Source organism: Pseudophryne corroboree, chromosome 5 (assembly GCF_028390025.1).
Source record: "Pseudophryne corroboree isolate aPseCor3 chromosome 5, aPseCor3.hap2, whole genome shotgun sequence".
NCBI classification, from domain to species: Eukaryota; Metazoa; Chordata; class Amphibia; order Anura; family Myobatrachidae; genus Pseudophryne; species Pseudophryne corroboree.
The window spans coordinates 548,035,800-548,056,850 of NC_086448.1; the positions used below are offsets into that span (position 1 = coordinate 548,035,800).

Consider the following 21,051-nt stretch of genomic DNA (forward strand, 5'->3'; position numbering starts at 1 on the left):
TGACTGTTTTGCAAATATACTATATATATATACCGTATATACGCGAGTATAAGCCGACTTTTCCAGCACTTTTTTTGTGCTGAAAAAGCCACCTCGGCTTATACTCGAGTCAGCGTTAGGAGGGACACGGAGAGCACAGCGCGCGGCTCTCCTGTGTCCCTCCTGCATCTCCGGCGGCAGCGGCGTGTGTGTGTTAAAGGAAGTGCACGAACCGGCACTTCCTTTAACATACGTCGCTGCCGCCGGAGACGCAGGGGGGACACAGGAGAGCCGCGCGTTGCGCTCTCCGTGTCCCTCCTTCAGAAGACAGCGCGGGAGCGACGGAGGGTAAGTATCTAGCACTGTGGGGCATATCTGGCACATCTGGCACTGTGGGGCATATCTGGCACTGTGGGGCATATCTGGCACACCTGGCACTGTGGGGCATATCTGGCACAACTGGCACTGTGGGGCATATCTGGCACTGTGGGACACATCTGGCACTGTGGGGCATATCTGGCACTGTGGGGCATATCTGGCACTGTGGGGCATATCTGGCACTGTGGGGCATATCTGGCACTGTGGGGCATATCTGGCACTGTGGGGTCTGTGTACGGGTAGAGCTGCATTTCCCACCCTAGGCTTATACTCGAGTCAATAAGTTTTCCCAGGTTTTTGTGGTAAAATTAGGTGCCTCGGCTTATATTCGGGTCGACTTATACTCGAGTATATACGGTATATATAATTTTATTTTTATTTTTTTTCTGTTTGTTTTGTTAAAAGGCAGTTTAAGAGTTCAACTGTGTTCAGGTTGCATAAAGTTGCTTTCCACCTCTTCTTGTTTTTTTCTTTGTGCTTGCAGGAAAAGAGGGCTTTGTTCCGACTCTGTTGTGGTGTTGCCAGCCCTGCTGGGCCTCTGTTTTGTGTTGATCCAGGATCCAGGAGTAGTGGCATGCCCTTTCTGTTTGTACTTGGAGAAGTTCCTTTATGTCAGCTGCATTAGTTGGTAAATAGGAATAATGTCTCACTTAGGCACTTTTGTTCAGATTACGTGTCCTTAAATAACCAACTCTGCTGTTGTGTAATAAACAAAGAGTCCCCTTGATATCAAGAATCCTTAATAAAAGGTAAACTTCTGGACAGATCATTCTTAAAATCAAATGACCATGTAAAACCAGCTCATCCCTCCTCCGCCTTATATTCTATAGTGAATGGAGTGACCCTTTGCCCTAGTCAGATGGATATGAAAAACAATAACACAGAAAGAGGCAATGTTCAGTACTTCTAAAAATATAAATAATATTTAATTATAAAAATATGCAAAAATACAAAAAAATAGAACATAGGGTGAACTTTGTATAGTGATAAACGCCTACGAGATGCTTGCAATGTTTAGCAGCACAATACACAAACAGCATGCACCCAGGAAGCAAGTGCCGGCTGGTGGGTAAAAAAGAAGTGAAACAAGCCCAATAGTAAGTCCTCAACATCACTATCAACACCACTTGACGTATTTCAAACCACATAGGTTCATCAGAAGCATGACATTCTATTCTCCAAAATCAATATATATCCTTAAATTGAACTATGTATGTCAACCTTAGACTGATTTAAAACACCTGGTTTAACCAGCAGGGCTTGTGGACGGATGTGACTTCACAAGCCGGAACTTAGACGACCACTAGACTTCAGTATGTATATGCTTCCCACATGTGTTCCACATGCAGGCGGGTGTGATATCACAAACCTGAACTCACATGCCAGACGGACCTCAATGTATGCGTTACAAACTGCGTTCTAATCTTCTGGCAACCTCTAACTGGCAAGCACATCTTCTTAATCTCCACTTGCATTAATTAAAGAGGCAACCAACAATCTCCTTGATTATAAATGAATGTTTTTTTTTTTGTTCCAACATATTCACTCCAGAAGTTTAAGGCTTTTTGAAAGCGACTGCCACCATAGCATTCCAAACATAATATTGGATATATGGGGCTCATATAATTGCTTTTATGTGAATCCTATCTTGCATTCCAGCATAGTGTAAACTTGTAAATAAATGCAATTTCCTCTTAGATTCTGACACTTTACTTTTGAAAGAAACAAATGGATGGAGTTGCCACTGGATTGCATATCACCCTGTTATAGAGGGTAATATATATATTATACAGAATACATAAAAAGAAATAGAAAACATACACATTAGATACATAATAGGATAGATACATAGGAACCCAATGTTACACGTAAAGAAAAAATTCAATTCAAAATTCACATTGTATCCTTTTGGGACCAAATGTCTTTAATCAATATATCCATTGCATTTCTGCTTTGACAATATCCGGTTTATGTCCTAAATCTCCATGTTGGGGAAACCTGTTGAACCATGCCTTGTAAGTGATAGCTGCTTTAGGCAGCCTGGATGGTGTAATGAATAAAATAGAGTTGATCAGAGTTGATCGCAGCAGCAAATTGGCTGTCAATCAGGCAGAGGCGATCGTATCGGCCCGACAGCCTTTGGCCGTCTGGCATGCGCTGGCGCACTGCAGCGCCGGTGCATGAGCAGTTCTGACCCGATCGCACCGCTGCGATAAACTGCAGCATGCGGTCAGGTCAGAATGACCCCCCATGTGCACTGCAGGGGGGGCAGATATAACATGTGCAGAGAGAGTTAGGTTTGGGTGGGTTGTGTTCAACTGAAATCTAAATTGCAGTGTAAAAATAAAGCAGCCAGTATTTACCCTGCACAGAAACAAAATTATCCACCCAAATCGAACGCTCTCTGCAAATGTTACATCTGCCACACCTGCAGTGCACATGGGGGGTCATTCCGAGTTGTTCGCTCGCTAGCTGCTTTTAGCAGCTTTGCACACGCTAAGCCGCCGCCTACTGGGAGTGAATCTTAGCTTATCAAAATTGCGAACGAAAGATTAGCAGAATTGCGAATAGACACCTCTTAGCAGTTTCTGAGTAGCTCCACACTTACTCGGCATCTGCGATCAGTTCAGTGCTTGTCGTTCCTGGTTTGACGTCACAAACACACCCAGCGTTCACCCAGACACTCCTCCGTTTCTCCAGCCACTCCCGCGTTTTTCCCAGAAACGGCAGCGTTTTTTCGCACACTCCCATAAAACGTCCAGTTTCCGCCCAGAAACACCCACTTCCTGTCAATCACATTACGATCACCAGAACGAAGAAAAAACCTCGTAATGCCGTGAGTAAAATACCAATCTTCATAGCAAATTTACTTGGCGCAGTCGCACTGTGGACATTGCACATGCGCATTAGCGACTAATCGATCCGTTGCGAGAAAAAAATACAGAGCGAACAACTCGGAATGATCCCCATGGTTTTGCCCAACTGCTAACAAATTTGCTGCTGCGATCAACTCTGAATTACCCCCATTGTCCCTAATGTGCAGAAAAAGAGCAGCCGTAATTGTGAGCAGGTGTTATCTAGAGACTGGCTGCAGATACAAAGTTTTAGTTAAAATTAAAACACTTGGCGCTCTATTGGAAGGATAAAACTAATACTTCCCTTTTAAATTTCTCCTGGGTCCATGAGTTTCATCAATATCAGGTGGGTTTCTCCAGAAGGTATATAGGCCCTCATTCCGAGTTGTTCGCTCGGTATTTTTCATTGCATCGCAGTGAAAATCCACTTAGTACGCATGCGCAATGTTCGCACTGCGACTGCGCCAAGTAACTTTACTATGAAGAAAGTAATTTTACTCACTGCTTTTTCTTCGCTCCGGCGATCGTAATGTGATTGACAGGAAATGGGTGTTACTGGGCGGAAACACGGCGTTTCAGGGGCGTGTGGCTGAAAACGCTACCGTTTCCGGAAAAAACGCAGGAGTGGCCGGGGAAACGGTGGGAGTGCCTGGGCGAACGCTGGGTGTGTTTGTGACGTCAACCAGGAACGATAAGCACTGAAATGATCGCACAGGCAGAGTAAGTCTGGAGCTACTCAGAAACTGCTAAGTAGTTAGTAATCGCAATATTGCGAATACATCGGTCGCAATTTTAAGAAGCTAAGATTCACTCCCAGTAGGCGGCGGCTTAGCGTGTGTAACTCTGCTAAATTCGCCTTGCGACCGATCAACTCGGAATGAGGGCCATAGAAGGAAAAAAAACAATGAAATATGGTGTGAGACCTTTCAATTAGGTAAAAGCAACTTTTGAGTGGTTTCTTATCATTAGCGGTTCACCACGTGTATTGCAATGAGAAGAATGCTCACTTTTTCTCTTACATGAGAATAAAGTGATGAATCTTATAAATGTATCTTTACTGCATAAATGCTCTCATTAGCGCTTACTTCTTATTACAATGTGATCCTCGCATCTGGGTTTCTTTTCCACAGAATAATCAGCTCCAATAGTGCAGGGGTTTACACCATTTATTTAAAAACATCAAACAAATTCCAAATTCATTATAAAAACAACAATCCAGTTCATTGTGGGGAAGTGCTGATGTAAAGGCCCTCATTCCGAGTCGTTCGCTCGGTAATTTTCATCGCATCGCAGTGAAATTCCGCTTAGTACGCATGCGCAATATTCGCACTGCGACTGCGCCAAGTAATTTAACAATGAAGATAGTATTTTTACTCACGGCTTTTTCTTCGCTCCGGCGATCGTAGTGTGATTGACAGGAAATGGGTGTTACTGGGCGGAAACACGGCGTTTTATGGGCGTGTGGATAAAAACGCTACCGTTTCCGGAAAAAACGCAGGAGTGGCCGGAGAAACGGGGGAGTGTCTGAGCGAACGCTGGGTGTGTTTGTGACGTCAAACCAGGAACGACAAGCACTGAACTGATCGCAGATGCTGAGTAAGTCTGAAGCTACTCTGAAACTGCTAAGTAGTTTGTAATCGCCATATTGCGAATACATCGGTCGCAATTTTAAGAAGCTAAGATTCACTCCCAGTAGGCGGCGGCTTAGCGTGTGTAACTCTGCTAAAATCGCCTTGCGAGCGATCAACTCGGAATGAGGGCCAAAGTTCTTATCTCTTAGAAGACCACTGGTGTGAATGTCCCTGGCAAGATCTTACCAGCTGGTCAGAGATACTGCAACTCCCGCAGAAATTCACTCGATTTCCTTAATAGGGGCACCGCACCGATTGTTTCCACCAACAGGGTCTTTTTCAAGGTGGTGCTGGAATGGTTCACTTGACAGAGATTTATCCCTTGTAGAGTTCCGTCTCTTTTCTGGTGGATAAGTGATACAAATATTTAGGAGGGAATGCAGCTGCCATACATAGAGACACTTTTCATTGGCAGAATCAGCTACATCACACTGAGATTTGGAACTGCCAAACAACAAAGAGCATTACTGCCTCACAGCACTGAGGTCATGGGTTCGATTCCCAGCATGGGCTTAACTGTGTGGAGTTTGTATATTCTCCCCATGCTTGTGTATGTTTTCTCCGGGTACTCTGGTTTCCTCCCACAATCCCCAAAAATATACTGTCAGGTTAATTGGCTCCCCACAAAATGAACCCTAGCGTGAATGTGTGTGTGTACATGCGATAGGGAACATAGGGGGACATTTACAAAGCAGTGATAGCAGTGGAGAAATACGCCAGTGGAGAAGTTGCCCCATCAACTAATCAGCAGCTCTGTATAATTTTATAGTATGCAAATTATAGATGTTACTTCAGTGCTGATTGGTTGCCATGGGCAACTGCTCCACTGGCTCACTTCTCTGCTCTTATCACTGCTTAGTAAATGTCCCCCATAGAGTGTAAGCTCCACTGGGGCAGGGACTGATGTGAATGGCCAAATATTCTCTGTAAAGCGCTGCGGAATATGTGTGCGCTATATAAATAAATGGTAATAAAACAATAAGTATAGTACATATTAAGATATAAAACCCCATGTGGTCACCATTACAGATGACCAGATCTTCCCCAAGCTGCCTTAATTACCAAAATACACTAGTATGTTTTGTACCACTCTAGGGTACACGGTTGGCACACTGCAGAAAACACACTATAAAGTCAAAGCCCTGTAAATATGAGGCAGTCCATTCACAGCTGTCTTTATTAATTGTAATTCTTTACTTAATTCCAAAAGTCTGCTCTTACCATGTTGTTATCACTGTTCTCGTGTGTGTGTGTGTGTGTGTGTGTGTGTGTGTGTGTGTGTGTGTGTGTGTGTGTGTGTGTGTGTGTGTGTGTGTGTGCGTGGGGGGGCGGGTGTTATTTAATTCAATGCAATGTGTGTCCAGCATCTCTGGAATGCCCAGTGGTACACATATTTGCTAGGAGAGAGGTGCTGCGCTTTACCCTTTACCCTGAGTTGGTGCAGCGTGTGATTGTACAAATGGGGTGTTCTATGTGGATATATGCTGTATGTGTCTATTTTGTTGGTTGTGGGATGTATGGATCTTGTGTCTATGTGGCTTTGTACAGCAATAAACACTAAGGTAGGAATTCAATTGTTTCTCCCCGCGGCCAGCACTAGATGCTGCCCAACGGAGTAATTCAATTGTTATAAAGTGCTTGGGTGCGATAAGCTGCGGGTAGACACTTTTGAGCTCGCAGACCCCCATGCCCACAGGGCACTTTTCGCATTGTGCCCATCACTTTGGTCGGGTTTAGCCATTTTACGCGCTAAACTCGACCTGTCTAGGTGTCATGAGTGCAATAAAAAAAATTGAACATCTGTGCATAATGAACTCAGAATTATTTACACATATTTGCTAGTTAAGATTCCCCCGACTTTGAAGTTTTCCTGCGCATCTTTATGGGGTTGCGAGGCAAATCTTTCTGTCTAGATGAATGCAATTTTCCATTCTGGAATCAATTCTGTTGAAAAAACAAACAGAATGGAGACAGCGTGACATCAGTCCCAGCATGCCAACATGTTAGTATCGATCTGCAGGAAAGTAACTGTGCCGGCTTGACAACTGTAAACAAGATGGTACCTAATAAAATAGCTGCTAATTTTATATATAATTTTCTGCAGCGGGGTACACTGGGATTCCACAGGGAATAACATTGGGGTGTAGAGTTTGATCTTGATCCGAGGTACCAACAGGCTAAAAGCTTTGACTGTTCCCAGGATGCACCACACCCCCTCCTCTATAACCCTGCCTCTGCGCACAGGAGCTCCGTTTTCAAAGTTGGTGCCTGCATAGAAGGTCACCAACATGGGGGGCTGCATTAGGCAGCCCTGAAGAAAAGAAGAATAAAGCTTTATTGAAGATACTACATGGGCCCGCAGCACTTTTTCTGTCCAGGGGACATACTGTGCTGCGGGCTCCATCACCTCCCCACTGCGGCGCTGTATACTCCCGCAGCCTGGTTCCTAGGTACTTACAGTGGAGACGCACCGGTATTCTGGCACACCGCCGCTGCACATCTCCAAGATCACGTGGCTGCAGGACACAGGGAGGAGGTAAGAGGGTCCCCCAGGTGCGGTCTACAGGAGACTGACCGCGCAGCTGACGTGAACACTGTACGGCTCAGGGACCCCACTATATCCACCAGGGCAGCCGGAGCGCAGGTCGGGTTTCTTGAAAAAACATTTGATAAAGGCTCCATAAATACCAGTGGTGAAGTCCAGCGTGAGGGGATAAGGTGCAGGGCCGGTTCTAGACCTTGTGGCGCCCAGGGCAAAAGTTTCCCCATAGCGCTGCACAGAAAGGTCCTCTCCGTGAAGGGAATCTAGACGCTACCCCTCACTACGTGTCTAGATTCCCTTCACGGAGAGGACCTTTTCAAACCCACCGCCGCCGCCATCCTAGTTAGTAGCAGCTCTTGCCACGGCGGCGGCGCCCCGGGACAGTGGTGCCCTGGGCAAAAGTACTGCTTGCCCGTGGCAAGAGCCGCTACTGATAAGGCGCTGACCTTTAGCCCCTCCCCCAGCTCCAGGTGCCATCTTCTGCAGGTGTCCCCGCCCTGGAGCTGCTTTCACTTTCTCCCTCACTCCCTGCAGAGATCTGGCGCCATGTCTATAGCAAGGGTTGCTCTCAACGGGATTGCTGGGCTGATGTCTCCTCTGTAAATCCACCTGTCACAGCGCCATGCTTTTACAGTCACTTGAGTATTCTACATGTCGTTTTGACAGCGTTAGTTAAGAACAATCGTAATTATAACAGAATAGGTGGTACAATTATTCTGTGATATACATCCAGTATAACTGTGCATTGTTATATTTCTCTGCATATACATATCTATTGTCATGTACTTTGCCTGTCCAGTGCAGTATTATCGTGGTGCACTTTATATCTGCAATGTGTTTGCGACTGAGTGTGCCTATAGCTGCTGTGTGTTTTCATTTAGTGTATCACAGCCTTGCTATGACTATATTCTGTGCCCTGAAATGATAAGTGCATCAGGGTCCACATTATATAAATATATATATATATATATATATATATATATTGCTACACAGTCTATACAGCTCAGTGTATTTTTCTGTGTATTTCAGTCACCATATGCCGACTTAATTCTCTGTTTGTGTCCTGCTTTTATTAGCACATAAATCAGGGGATTGGTATACCGTATTCTTATTATCTGGCTATATTGTACTGTGTGCCCCACGGCTACATTCCTCGTAATATCTACCACACAGGGTGGGAATTCCATGGATGCTCCTGCCTCAGGCAGTGCAGATCCCACAGATTTAGGGGGGGGGGGGGGGGGACTGCTGCTGGGGACGTGGGTGTTGGATCCCATACCTCTTCTACTCCACTTGTAGCTCCTGTGGCCAATCAAGAGCCATCCTGGACTGCCTTCTCCTGTATGTTAAAATAAGATTTTACTTACCGGTAAATCTATTTCTCGTAGTCCGTAGAGGATGCTGGGAACTCCGTAAGGACCATGGGGAATAGATGGGCTCCGCAGGAGATAGGGCACTTTAAGAAAGACTTCAGGATTCTTGGTGTGCACTGGCTCCTCCCTCTATGCCCCTCCTCCAGACCTCAGTTAGGGAAACTGTGCCCAGAGGAGACGGACAGTACGAGGAAAGGATTTTAGTTAACCTAAGGGCAAGATTCATACCAGCTACACCAATCACACCGCATAACCTGTGATAAACAATCCAGTTAACAGCATGAACAACAACATAGACTCGGTTCGAACCGATGAAACTATAACATAACCCTTATGTAAGCAATAACTATATACAAGTCTTGCAGAAGAAGTCCGCACTTGGGACGGGCGCCCAGCATCCTCTACGGACTACGAGAAATAGATTTACCAGTAAGTAAAATCTTATTTTCTTTAACGTCCTAGAGGATGCTGGGGACTCCGTAAGGACCATGGGGATTATACCAAAGCTCCCAAACGGGCGTGAGAGTGCGGATGACTCTGCAGCACCGATTGAGCAAACAGGAGGTCCTCCTCAGCCAGGGTATCAAACTTATAGAACTTTGCAAAAGTGTTTGACCCCGACCAAGTAGCTGCTCGGCACAACTGTAATGCCGAGACCCCTCGGGCAGCCGCCCAAGAAGAGCCCACCTTCCTAGTGGAATGGGCCTTAACCGATTTAGGCAATGGTAATCCTGCCGTAGAATGCGCCTGCTGAATCGTGGTACAGATCCAGCGAGCAATAGTCTGCTTTAAAGCAGGAGCGCCAACCTTGTTGGCCGCATACAGAACAAACAGAGCTTCAGTCTTCCTGATCCTAGCTGTTCTGGACACATAAATCTTCAAAGCCCTGACCACATCCAGGGACTTGGAATCACCCAAGTCCCGCGTAGCCACAGGCACGACAATAGGTTGGTTCATATAAAAAGATGAGACCACCTTTGGCAGAAATTGAGGACGAGTCCTCAATTCTGCCCTATCCACATGAAAAACCAGGTAGGGGCTTTTATACGACAAAGCCGCAAATTCCGAAACACGCCTCGCAGAAGCCAAGGCCAATAACATAACCACTTTCCAAGTGAGATATTTCAATTCCACCGTCTTGAGTGGTTCAAACCAAGGTGACTTGAGGAAACTTAATACCACGTTAAGATCCCAAGGTGCCACCGTAGGTACAAAGGGAGGCTGAATATGCAGTACCCCCTTCACAAATGTCTGTACTTCAGGAACAGAAGCCAATTCTTTTTGGAAGAAAATGGATAAGGCCGAAATTTGGACCTTTATGGACCCTAATTTTAGGCCCAAATTCACTCCCGTTTGCAGGAAGTGAAGCAGACGGCTCAAATGGAACTCCTCCGTAGGAGCAGTTCTGGCCTCACACCAAGACACATATTTTCGCCATATACGGTGATAATGTTTCGATGTCACGTCCTTCCTAGCCTTGATCAGGGTAGGAATGACCTCCTCCGGAATACCTTTTTCCGCTAGGATCCGGCGTTCAACCGCCATGCCGTCAAACGCAGCCGCGGTAAGTCTTGGAACAGACAGGGCCCCTGCTGCAGCAGATCCTGCCTTAGGGGAAGAGGCCACGGATCTTCTGTGAGCAACTCTTGCAGATCCGGATACCAAGTCCTTCGTGGCCAATCCGGAACAATGAGGATCGTTCTGACTCCTCTTAGCCTTATTATTCTCAACACCTTGGGTATCACTAGAGCGTCTACCGCTACCGCCTGAGGGTCCCTGGACCTGGCGCAATACCGCTTTAGCTCCTTCCGCCCAGAGAAGAATCCTGGTCGCTTCTGCCATGGCCACTCTGCTCCTTGTGCCGCCTTGGAGGTTTACATGAGCCACTGCCGTGACATTGTCTGACTGAATCAGAACCGGTTTGTCCCGAAGCAATGCCTCCGCTTGGCGTAGGGCGTCCTATATGGCCCTCAACTCCAGGACGTTGATGTGGAGACCAGTCTCCAGATTTGACCAGAGACCTTGGAAGTTTCTTCCCAGTGGGACCGCTCCCCAACCTCGGAGGCTTGCGTCCGTGGTCACCAGGATCCAGTCCTGAATTCCGAACCTGCGGCCTTCTAGGAGGTGAGCACTGTGCAGCCACCACAGGAGAGATACCCTGGCTCTTGGAGACAGGGTGATCCTTTGATGCATTTGTAAATGGGACCCTGACCATTTGTCCAGTAGATCCCATTGAAAGGTCCTCGCATGGAACCTGCCGAAGGGGATGGCCTCGTACGATGCCACCATCTTCCCCAGGACACGTGTGCAATGATGCACTGAAACCGTTTTTAGCTTTAATAGGTTCCTGACCAGGGCCTGAGCTCCTGAGCCTTTTCCATCGGAAGAAAAACCTTTTTCTGGTCTGTGTCTAGAATCAGACCCAGAAAGGTCAGGCGCGTTGTAGGGACTAGCTGGGACTTCGGTAAATTGAGAATCCAGCCGTGCCCCTGCAACATCCTCACCGACAGCGACACGCTGTCCAGCAACTTCTCCCGAGATCTCGCCTTTATGAGGAGATCGTCCAAGTATGGGATAATTGTGACCCCCTGCTTGCGCAGGAGCACCATCATTTCCGCCATTACCTTGGTGAAAATTCTCGGGGCTGTGGATAGCCCAAACGGCAACGTCTGAAATTGGTAATGACAGTCCTGTACTGCAAATCTCAGGAACGCCTGATGAGGAGGGAAAATCGGAACATGAAGGTATGCATCCTTTATGTCCAGGGACACCATCCAATCCCCCCCCTCCAGGCTGGCGATGACCGCTCTGAGCGATTCCATCTTGAACTTGAACTTTTTCAAGTACAAGTTCAGGGATTTTAGATTCAAATTGGGCCTGACCGAACCGTCCGGTTTCGGGACCACAAAAGTGTTGAGTAATACCCCTTTCCTTGCTGGAGAAGAGGAACTTTGACTATCACCTGTTAAAGATACAATTTTTGAATTGCAGTCAACACTAACTCCCTCTCTGACGGGGAAGCTGGCAGAGCCGATTTGAAAAACCGGCGAGGAGGCACGTCTTCGAATTCCAGCCTGTATCCCTGAGAAACAATCTCTATAGCCCAGGGATTCACCTGTGAGTGAACCCAGACCTGGCTGAAAAATCGAAGACGCGCCCCCACTTGAGCTGATTTCCCCCGGGAAGCCCCAGCGTCATGCGGTGGACTTTGCAGATGTAGGGGAGGACTTCTGCTCCTGGGAACTAGCTGCATGCAGCTCTTTTCCCTTGCCTTTTCCTCTGGCAAGGAAGGACGATCCCCGTACCTTCTTGCTTTTATTGGAACGAAAGGACTGCATTTGATAATGAGGTGCCTTTTTTGTATGCTGTGGGGGGACATAAGGTAAGAAATTCGATTTACCGGCTGCAGCAGTAGAGACAAGGTCTGAGAGGCCTTCTCCAAACAACTCCTCCCCCTTGTAAGGCAACGACTCCATATGCCGCTTTGAGTCGGCATCCCCTGTCCACTGTCGGGTCCACAGGAGTCGCCTAGCAGAAATAGACATAGCATTTATTCTGGAGCTTAGTAAACAAATGTCTCTTTGAGCATCCCTCATATATAAAGCAGTATCTTTGATATGCTCTAGGGTCATTAGAATGGAATCCTTATCTAGGGTTTCAAGTTCCGTAGATAAGGAATCTGTCCATGCTGCGATAGCACTACACACCCAGGCAGATGCCATAGCCGGTCTAACGATAGTACCGGAATGTGTGTAAATGTGCTTCATGGTAACCTCCTGCTTACGATCAGCAGGATCCTTGAGGGAAGCTGTATCCTGAGAAGGCAGTGCCACCTTCTTGGATAAGCGTGTCAGCGCCTTGTCTACCTTCGGCGAAGATTCCCATCGTATCCTGTACTTTTGTGGAACGGGATATGCCATGAGAATCCTTTTGGGAACTTGTAGTCTCCTATCTGGAGATTCCCAAGCCTTTTCGCACAAGTCGCTTAGTTCAAATGAGGACGGAAAAGTGACCTCAGGCTTTTTTCCCTTTATACATGTGTACCCTCGAGTCAGGGACAGGGGGTTCCTCAGTGATATGCAAAGCCTCTTTAATGGCCATAATCATGTAACGAATACCTTTCGCCACCTTTGGCTGTAATTTTGCATCCTCATAGTCGACACTAGAGTCAGTCTCTGTGTCGGTATCTGTGTCAGTGATCTGGGTTATGGTGCGTTTTTGAGACCCCGAAGGTCCTGGTGCCACAGGGACAGGCATGGTCTGACTACCTGACTGATCCCTAGCTTCAGCCTTGTCTAATCGTTTATGCAGTAAATTTACATTTGCATTCAAGACATTCCACATATCCACCCAGTCCGGTGTCGGCGTTGCCGACGGCGACCTGACCATCATGCACTCCCCCTCCTCCTTAGGTGAGCCTTCCTCGTCAAACATGTCGACACACACGTACCGACACACTTCACACACACAGGGAATCTCTTTTCTGAAGACGGGTTCCCCCTGAGGCCCTTTGGAGAGACAGAGAGAGAGTATGCCAGCACACACCCCAGCGCTATATGTCCCTGGAGAAAAACACAGAATGTTTACCCAGTAGCGCTGCTGTAGTGTATAAACGCCAATAATGTGCCCCCCCTCTACTTTAAAACCCCCTTTCACCGTGTGTCAAGCAGGGGAGAGTCCGGGGAGCTTCCTCTCAGCGGTGCTGTGTAGAGAAAATGGCGCTGGTGAGTGCTGAGGGTGAAGCCCCGCCCCCTCGGCGGCGGGCTTCTATCCCACTCAAACTTATAAAAAAATGGGGGGGGGCTCTTTTATATACATGTACAGTGCCCACCTGTACATGTATATACACTTTTGCCATAGGAGAGGTGTTTTATTGCTGCCCAGGGCGCCCCCCCTGCGCCCTGCACCCTTACAGTGACCGGAGTGTGTGAGGTGTAGCGGAGCAATGACGCACAGCTGCAGTGCTGTGTGTTACCTCTGTGAAGCACCGAAGGCTTCTGCCGCCTGAGACGTCTTCTGTCTTCGTTTCTTCTGGCTCTGTGAGGAGAATGGCGGCGCGGCTCTGGGGTGAACGCCCAGGACGAACTTGTGTTCATTCCCTCTAGAGCTAATGGTGTCCAGTAGCCGAGGAAGAAGAGCCTAACATTTAAGTAGGTCTGCTCCTCTCTCCTCAGTCCCTCGATGCAGGGAGCCTGTTGCCAGCAGTGCTCCCTGAAAAAGAGAAAAAATCCTAACAAAAATGCTTTCTAAGCAGGAAACTCAGGAGAGCTCCCTGCAGTGCACCCATTCTCCTCTGGGCACAGTCTAAAACTGAGGTCTGGAGGAGGGGCATAGAGGGAGGCGTCAGTGCACACCCAGAATCCTAAAGTCTTTCTTAAAGTGCCCTATCTCCTGCAGAGCCCGTCTATTCCACATGATCCTTACGGAGTCCCAGCATCCTCTAGGACGTTAGAGAAAAATACATTGGTAACACGTATTACGTCCCCTGTGGGACTACCTGTGCCATTACAGCCACAAATTGTCCCTGTAGCAAATCCGCCTTGGGCGGACACTCCCTCTGCCCAGATACAGATTTTGAATAAATCTTTGGTTAAACAGAAGCCTACACCTCAGCCCTCTGGGGCCAAGGGGCACTCCAAGCATGTGGATTCCTCCTCCCAATCCACTCATGTTTCGGATACTTGGATGAGGATGGGGCTTATACTGATCCGACTGACTCTGACTCAGCGGCCTTTGACGTGGACCCTGTAACTGAGGTTGATGTCCCTGACTTACTGGAAGCTACCAAAATGATTCTCCAGATTGATGATGAAGCAGATCCCACTACTGTGTCAAAGAAGCCTGATAAATTCAAGCGTCAGAAGGTGGTTAAAGTTGTTTTCCCTCACTCTGACAGTTTAATTGACACATGTCAGGAGGCATGGGCTTCACCAGGGAAGAAATTCTATCTCTCTAAGAAGATGCTAACTCGCTATTCTATCCCTACGGAGTTGAGTACCAAGTGGGAAACTCCACCTCCAGTAGACTCATGTCGCACGGATTGTGGTGTCCTCTTCTCTGCCTGTCATCACTGTCACCTCCTTGAAGGAACCGACAGATAAGCGTGTGGAAGGAAGGCTGAAGTGTATTTTTTCCCTATATGGGGTGATACATAGCCCTCCTGGGCTGCAAAAAGTATCGAAACATGGGTCTAGGTATTGGAGGATGAGCTACCTTCGGATATTTCTGACATTGCCAGACAGTGTCTGTCTCATATTACCACTGCCTCCCACTATATTCAGGAGGCGTCCTCTGAGCTGGGCATCATGGCGTCCAAAGCGGCCACTACGTCTATTTTTGCTCGCCGTATTCTCTGGTTGCGGTCCTGGAAGGTGGACCTGGATTCCAAGAAGACTCTAGAGGTGCTCCCTTTTAAGGGAGACTTCCTTTTTGGAGAAGATCTAAACAAGATCATGACTGACTTAGCCTCTGCGAAGACTGCGTGCCTTCCTAATACTACTCCTTCTGCTCCGAAAACCAAAAGTACTATTTTCGTTCTTTTCGGACTTCAGGTAAATCGAAGGGTCAGGTGTAATCGAGACAGCCTCGTGCTTCCAAGACCAGTAAGCCCAAATATAAACAATCCTGGACTGCCCGTCAGCCTGCTTCCAAACAGGACAAGCCTGCAGCATGATGGGACGGGCCTCCCCCTGGGGGACCCCAGGGTGGGAGGCCGACTTCTGTAGTTCACCCAGGTCTGGTTAAGGACCACTTCAGATGCGTGGGTGCAGGAAGTTGTCTCTCACGGGTACGCGGTCTCCTTCAAAGACGTCCCCCTTACCAGTTCTTCACAACGGTCATCCCATCAGACCCGTTGAAGGCGCAAGCTCTACACTTGGTTGTACAATCCCTCCTGGAGAAGGTCCTGAGGCTTCAGGACAGGATCAGATACTTCCTCTCTCGCCCAAGAGTGTCCCTTCACTTGGCGATGCAAGTACTAGGTCTGATGGTGTCGTCTTTCGACATGGTGAAGTATGCTCAATTCCATTCTCGTCCTCTCCAATGGTTAATCTTCTCCAAGTGGGACGGTCTACCTCAGCGGCTCAGGTCTCAAATGATATTGACTACGGATGCCAGTCTGAGGGACTGGAGCGCGGTGTTCGAGCAACATTCTCTTCAGGGTCGCTGGACCAAGGAGGAGTCTCTCCTCCCCATCAACATTCTGGAACTGCAGGCAGTGTTCAATGCATTGATGCTGGCCCTGCCTCCGATAAGGAACAGGCCTGTTCAAGTACAATCAGACAATGCAACCACTGTGGCTTACATAAATCATCAAGGCGGCACTCGAAGCCGCACTGCAATGATGGAAGTCTCAAGAATTCTTCGTTTGGCGGAACGCCATCTGCCAGCAATATCGTCAGTGTTCATTCCGGGTGTCCTCAACTGGGAAGCGGATTTCCTCAGTTGTCAGGACGTACACGCCGGAGAATGGAGCCTTCATCTGGAGGTCTTTCAACTCCTAGTGGACAAGTGGGGCCTACCAGATGTGGACCTGATGGCGTCTCGACACAATCACAAGGTTCCGGTGTTCGGATCAAGGACAAGAGATCCACAAGCAGCGTTCGTGGATGCACTAGCAATTCCATGGGAATTTCAGGTGCCTTACATGTTCCCTCCGGTGTCTCTCCTGCCCAGAGTGCTGCGGAAGTTAAAGCAAGAAGGAGGAGTCCTGCTTCTGGTCACTCCGGCGTGGTCCAGATAGTATTGGTTCTCAGACCTGCAGGGTCTATCGATGGAATGTCCTCTACTTCTTCCTCAACGCCCAGACCTCCTTGTTCAGGGCTCCTGTGTCTACCCAGACCTGGCCAGACTGGCTTTGACGGCATGGCTCTTGAAGCATCAGTCCTGAGGGCTAAAGGATTCTCTAAGGCAATCATCCAAACTATGCTGAAGGCCCGTAAACCAGCTTCGGCTCGGATTAACTACAGGGTCTGGAACTCTTACTTCACCTGGTGTACTGCTAAGACCTACGATGTCTATAAGTACAGAACTTCATGGCTTCTGGCTTTTCTGCAACAAGGCCTGGACTTAAGCCTTCGTCTGGCCTCCCTCAAGGTTCATATTTCTGCCTTGTCGGTGTGGTTTCAGAGGAAGATTGTGTCTATTCCTGACGTTCATACCTTCACTCAGGGTGTTTTGCAGATACAACCTCCATATGTCCCTACTGTGGCTCCATGGGATCTGTCTGTTGTTCTTAACACCCTGCAAGAGTCTCCATTTGAACCTCTTGAGTCTGTGGACCTGAAATGGCTTACGCTTAAGGTCCTGTTTCTCTTGGCTATTGCCTCTGCTAGGAGGGTGTCGGACCTAGGCGCCTTGTCCTGTCGTCCACCCTTTCTGATATTTCACCGTGACTGGGCAGTTCTTCAAACTCGCCCTGGTTATTTGCCTAAGGTGGTGTCATCTTTCCACCTTAACCAAGAGATTGTGGTTCCAGCCTTTATCTCTTCTGGTTTGTACTCCAAAGAGCGGTCTTTGGGTGTGGTACGGGCTCTCCCCGTATATATGTGGAGAGGACTGCCTCTATCGTACTGTTTGGTTTTCACAAACGTGGCTGGCCTGCAAACAAGCAAACCTTGGCCAGATGGATTAAAATGGTGATTGCACAAGCTTATGCGCAGGCTGGTCTCCCAGCTCCTGCTGCTATCAAGGCCTATTCTACTCGGTCTGTTGGACCTTCTTGGGCGACCCACCGTGTCGCGTCCGCTGAACAATTGTGAAAGGCGGCTACGTGGTCCTTTGTGAACACGTTCATCAGGTTCTATGCCTTTGATACTTCCGCCTCCCAGGATGCTTCCTTTGGACGTCGGGTTCTTGTGCCCGCTACAGTGCGTCCCCACCCATGAGGAACTGCTTTAGGATATCACCAATGTTATTTCCTGTGGAATCCCAGTGTACCCCGCTGCAGAAAAGTAGATTTATGGTAAGACTTACCATGGTTAAATCTCTTTCTGCGAGGTGCACTGGATTCCATGGGGTGCCCACCCTGACGCACTTAGCTTCTTTGGGTTTGTATGACATTAGCTGCTGGTCCCTTCTCCTGTCATGAGAACGTGGTTCCATGTGACTAACATCTACCGTCTCTTTACCTGCTACTGCATTGGACTGGTTAACAAAACTGAGCTTCTGTTCCCGGAGGCGGGGTTATAGAGGAGGCGGTGCGGTGCATCCTGGGAACAGTCAAAGCTTTTAGCCTGTTGGTGCCTCAGATCAAGATCCAACACTACACCCCAATGTTATTCCCTGTGGAATCCAGTGTACCTCGCAGAAAGAGATTTAACCATGGTAAGTTTTACCATAAATCTCCTTATTGTATTAATATTGTGACATTGACACAGGATTAAGCCCACGCTAACTGACTGAGCAGATCTATGTAGTGTATGGCTGGACCCCTGCATAGATCTGCCTAGTTGCAATGGTTTTGTAGTATCTTCATATAGTTAGAATCTGCAGGCTTACTATGCAGGAGAAAATTATATACATGGGGGAACACCAATATTTTTCTTGCCTCCGGGCAACAGAGACAAACTTACGCCACTGGTGTGTGCACACACTACAAAAGGCCCCAGCATGCAAACGCAATCGTACCTGCATTCCATGCTGAATCGGGCCCTGAGACCATTGGAGAAGAGAAGAATTCCAGCGAACTGGAATATATGTTTTAGCTGCGTTATTCAAATGGCGCAATATGGATTTCTTATATTTTCAAAAGGGGTAGTGATGATAAATGAAGCAGCCATAGTCAGAAAAAAACGGTTCCCCAAGAATTTTATCTGCTAAATGAATCACCTCGCTCCAGAAGGGACTAAGGTGTGGGCATTTCCACCAATTGTGAAACAAGGGGTACCGAGAGCATTGGAACAGCTCCAGTAAGTGTTAGGAACACCAGTCCCCATTTAACTTAGAGTATCTGTACAATTGGGAGAATAATTTATATTGAGTTTCTACATCACAGGACATAGGTGAACTAGCATGAGCTAAGTGGAAGATTTTTTTCCCACTTTTATTCCGCCAAGTTCTCACCAATCTCTTGTGCACTAGGGCTAGCACAGAAATGCTGAAAAGGTTTGAGAGCCTTGCATAAAATGCCAGAGGCCTCTACAGGTTGTAGAAAATGATGGACCTGCAAATAACGCCACTGTTCACCCAGAGGTAATTCAACTTCTCACATACAGTATATCCTAGAAGGACATGATTTTGCCACTAATCACCAACTGTTCTACTTGGAAAATCCCTGCATCAAACCAATTTCAGAATGCTCTAATATCAAAACTCAGAGGGATATGGTCATTTCATAGAAATTACATGAGCAGAGGCCCTTAAGGATATAGAAAGTTTATTTCTGAGGGACTTCCAACATAAAAGAATGTGCCCAATAGTGGGGTGGGAAATCTTGGCGCCCACCCCTCAGATATTCAGTCTGTTTCACCATAGCCAAAAAAGTACTATGCAGTGTACACCAACCATTCACTTTTCACTTCATCTACATGGGTCAGGAGAAAGACCCCAGTGTGTATATAGCAGGCAGAACCCTTCGGAGCACCCAGATTCTCAAATCTTCTTTTCTACATTGAAGTTAAAAAGTTTGTGTCACAACCCTGACTTTCTTCACTCGTCCTAAGTAACTTGTTTTGTGATTTACCTCTGCCACCTGTCCTGCAGGTCAAGATTTCCTACTTGACCTTGTTTGAGAACAGATGCACAGTTGTCACCATGTTGGAGCATGTCAGCTGACTGCATTCCTCCAGTTAGAGTGCTCCTTACCTCAGCTGACACCAGCAACCAATCAGAGACCTGCAACTTTTATCTAAGCCTCTCTAGTCATTTCATTCAGAGCCAGAGCAACAAGTCTCACCCCTGAGTATTAGCTTACTGCTCCCCAAGCTCTTGCTTGCAGTAAGCTATACTGCTGTTCCTGCCTCCTGATTGTAGTAGACTACAGACTCCTGTTTACACATATTCCTGTATTACTGAGTGCCTTGCCTGTGCAATCTGCTAATCATTGCCTTCAGAGTTCCGCTCAGCTTCAACTCTGCATTTCTACACTGACTTTAGTCATAGTTCCCTGACTTCAGTAATCTGCTGTGCATACAAAGTCTTTAAACTGCAGCTCCCACAGTTCGGCAAAAGCCTGAGGGGCATATGTAATATGCTCTAAGTTTGCAAGAGGTCTGGGATGCCAGGCAATCTCGCACTTTTCCTGTAATATCTGAGTTTATCAGCACTATCTTCTGAGCCTTAGCCAGTCCTAGCCCGGCACGTAGAGACATCACTGGTTCCAGTCTGGCCAGAGACATCACCGGTTCCAGCCCAGCCCTGAAGCATCACTGGTTCCGGCCCAGTCACTTCCCAGATCCAGTCAAGCTTCTACTGGTTGCAGCCATTCATCAACCCCTACTGCCTTGCCTCAATCCTAGAGTCAAATCCTATAACTGAACTATTAAATCATTTGTACAAATAGCGTCATCTATAGCCTAGTGGTTCCTGCCACTGTGTTCACAAATGCCTACTGTAGGAAAAGGGGTGGGGTGGGGGGGCTGGACTGCACACCCAATTACTAAAGATATTAAGACATGCAATCATGCAACGGCTTCTGTTCTAATACTATGCTTGCAGAAGAGAAATGCAGATGCCCACTCCTAGCACTAAGAACACTGAGAGTAAAAATAATTTAAATAAACCCTCACAATTAACATGGAGTATTAGTGACATTCTTAGCACACATTTGCGCAAATATGTGGGCCCATGTACCGCGACCAGGTGACTTCATAACATGGGTCCCTAACATCCCTAATACTATCACAATGCAGAAATGTGTTTGAGTGTGCATCTACATTTCTCTTCCTCCAGCATACTACTGTAGGATCCAAACAGGGTGGATCCTGACAGTTTGCCAGATATCTTAAACTCATCTAACAGGTTTGGCAAGGAAACTACTGGATTTGGGATTGTGGCCAGTAAATCATCGGCAAAGAAAGCCAATTCATACTCCTTATCCTGTACCAAGTATCCAGTTATATCAGGATTCATTCATATAGATCTCTCTAGGGCTGCCTTGGAGAGGATGTAGATCTTGATATCAAAGGAATTAGAGAAAGCCATTGACTCTAATTCTGGCTGAAGGGGAGTGGTAGAGGGAAAGTATGCCTTGAAAGCATGCAGGACACAATCCCAAGTATCCCAGCACCCTTGCCATAAAACTCCAGTCTATTCTGTTAAAATGCCTTCTCGGTACCTGTGGATAGTAAGATTGC

The 21,051-nt window shown here is 47.4% G+C and overlaps 1 long non-coding RNA gene across 1 annotated transcript in view; it reads right to left on the reverse strand.

The window, feature by feature from the left end:
* LOC134928024 (uncharacterized) overlaps positions 1–21,051 on the reverse strand; it is a 115,444-nt gene that overhangs the window by 70,857 nt on the left and 23,536 nt on the right. Inside the window, exon 3 of the long non-coding RNA XR_010177811.1 lies at positions 5,030–5,186. This is a non-coding gene — a long non-coding RNA (uncharacterized LOC134928024). The remainder of the gene's footprint in view (positions 1–5,029; positions 5,187–21,051) is intronic.